Consider the following 3,109-nt stretch of genomic DNA (forward strand, 5'->3'; position numbering starts at 1 on the left):
GCAAGTATGCACTAGCACCAGGGTCTCGCCCCCTGATACAGCCACCATCTCCATAACTCCACCATTCACCCAGGTAATTCATTAAACTTAGTTGTTTTTCCTTAACCTCTATCAAAACCTTTTTCCATGGCATAGCAGGTAACAACTAAATTTAATGGCGGCTAAGGGAGTCTAGGAGTGGTGTAGCTAAACTACTAGGATTTGCTAGCAGGCACAAAGCATAAACTCTAGACATGTCTACTATAAAAACACTACGGTGCGAGAATTAAAACTGGGACTTTTGGTGTGTGTCACTTGCCTTTTTCAGAGGGAAGAGTTGCAATCTTCGCAGTCACAACGGTTGCAGCTGTCACAGTCGCAATCTACAAGCATTCATACATAGCACGATAAACACAATGCACAACACAAATGCACAAGCATAGACATGAGATGCATATGATATTTACACAAGTGCACTCCATTTAATGATCTCTGGTTGTCACTATATGCATGATGCCATGGTCAAGTTTTATGGTCGGTTGAATTATCGCGAAGCAATTATGTCGCACTAGCGAAGGGCAACTACTATTAAATGTAAAAGGTGTTTTGGTACAGTAGGCAAATGATGGTTTTGGTACTACTGGACAGAGGATGACATTTGCAAGCATATGCAAAAGGAATCACCCGAAAAGGGTGTGTAGATATCATTTTATGGGTGAAGTACTCCGATTAGGCATTTAAATATGGATGAATCTCAAACTTCTGTAAGTCCATATTTTATTGCTCCAAAATGTTCCTTATATTTTTAGGATTCCAGCGGTATAAAGTTTGAAATTTTTGGACAAGCGGAGCTCTGGTTATGAATTTTGCAAAGCGCGGACTATCGAAACAGAGATTTAACGCAAACTAGGTTGTGTCCCTGGACATGTGGCGCTCTGCTATTGGTGCGTACCCCTTCGCACGGATCAGTTGTGTGCACCGTTGGATCAACATAACACGGATGGCTCGGATCTAATGACAGACTTGGGAAAGAATTAAAAGAAGAGAAATAGGCTGCTCACGTGGCGGCGAGGTGGCGGCTGACGAGGCAGCGGCGTGGCAGTGACGTGGCGGCGGCGGTGATGAGTTCGCCGGCGGCGGCTCAGACGTGCACGGCGTCGGCGCTCCGGTGGTCCTCGGCTTGGGAAAAATTGTGGACGAGGTGCGGCACGCGGAGGGAGAGCTGTGGGTAGCAGCGGCACGGCGTGGTTTGGGCCGAGGTGACCGTGGCGGGCGGATGGAGGTGGCGCAACTCCGGCCAACTCCGGCGAGCAATTGGGCAGCCTGGGGGCAGGGTCGGGTGCGGGGGAAAGGGGGGAAAGGAAGAGGAGGCCGGGGGCTTTAAGGGGGCGGGCTCGAAGCAGAGAGGGGGGGTGCTAGACGAGTGGGGGATCGTGGGGGAAGTGCAGACGTGCGTGCGCACGTACAGTACGTGGGGCGGGGCGTGCTGGAGGTTGGGGACGAACGGAGATCGTGGGCGCGTGCGGGGGCCGGCCTGGCTGGGGGCGCGCGGGTGGGCTGGCCGGCTGGGCCAGATGGCCTGGCTCGGCCCAGGGGAAAAAAAGGGAGGAGGAGAGAGGAGGGGGGGCGCGGGGGAGGCGGCCTGGCTGGGCCGTTCGGCCGGCTGGTCGGCCCAGTCGGGTCGGCCACCTTTTTTTTTTCTTCTATCCTTTTCTATTATTTGAAAATACATTTGAGGCACCAAATAAAATCAGAAAAATGCAAATAAGATACCGATGGATTCCTTGTAAAAATGTCTTCAGTTTGGAACCATTTTTGAAACAAAATAAAATACTTTTAAAACCAAAGTTTGCATAGACGCATAAGTGGCTATAGCGCCATATTAGGGTTCGGTTTTTGAAATAACTTTTGAATTTTCCCTAAATGCAAAATGTCATGATGCACATGTATGAAATGCATGCTTTTCAAATTTGAAAAATTGGGATGTTACATTACAAGCAGAGGTCACTGACCTTTCATTTCATCAAGCAACGGAAGCAAAGTTACGCTATTCTAAATAGCAAGATAGCAAAAGGCCGAGACCAGGAGAATAACGGCGATGTCCCAGCCCATAGATTCCAGGCTGCCACCTAGAAATCCCAAGCTACTCGTCGATGTCGACCTAGAAACCACCATTTGTTGGAGAGTCTTCGTCTGAAACAAAGCATGCAAAGCTGAGTACAGGGACTCAGCAAGACTTAGTACAACCTGTTAGCAAAGCTGGTATACGAGGCTTTATGTGGAGCTTATTTTTTCAGAAAGCCAGTTTTCCTTTGTAAAACAAGAGGGAGCAGAAGCTCGTCTACTCAGATCATTTTAAAAGGGGGTAAGAGAGCGATATCTCTAGCTCTACTGATCATCATATTGAATCCACCGAATCTTCATCATATGCTGAACCTATCCACTAGGATCACCCTCTCGATACCCTGAGAAGGGACCCTTATCACACATTGATTCCAAGTTTTACGATTAGGTTCATGTTGTCTATGATCACAGAATCCATCACCAAGTCGTCCGTAACCGTGGACACGGCTTTTCGAAAAGATTTACCCTGCAGAGGTGTACAACTTTACCCACACGCGCCGACCGACTCTTAATGCCAGTACATTAGCACACTTCCTTGGTGTGCCGGCAGAGGGTGGTCGACCAAAACCTTTCCCTTGCTTCGCCTATTCCATGAGTCAATCTAACTGGGGAACTCCGTCATCGTAGGTAGCCATTCTCTGAGGCGGTCCCGGCCATTGTGTGTAGGGGATCCAGTTCAATGCCTCCAGCATCCTTCACCCCGGCCACGCCCTGTATGATGCACCTTTGAAAACCTTTTCCACGCCTTCGCCATGCAGAATGCCAAATGGAACTCGCAAACTAATTGACTCATGGGTAAGCTAGGCAAGTTCGGGTCAAGGGGTTCCCATGGGCCCCGTGTGGCTGTACGCTCAATCTTGGTTCCGAAGGCGAGAACCTCAGGTCCTAGTATCGGCGAGAACGAGTCAAATCACCACATCCCCATGTGGCGGCCCATCCAAGCCTTTAAGCATGTTTAATTAGCATCACTGATCTTACCACGTCATCCTGCCATAGTAGGTTCATT

Source organism: Lolium perenne, chromosome 6 (genome assembly GCF_019359855.2).
Source record: "Lolium perenne isolate Kyuss_39 chromosome 6, Kyuss_2.0, whole genome shotgun sequence".
Classification (NCBI taxonomy): Eukaryota; Viridiplantae; Streptophyta; class Magnoliopsida; order Poales; family Poaceae; genus Lolium; species Lolium perenne.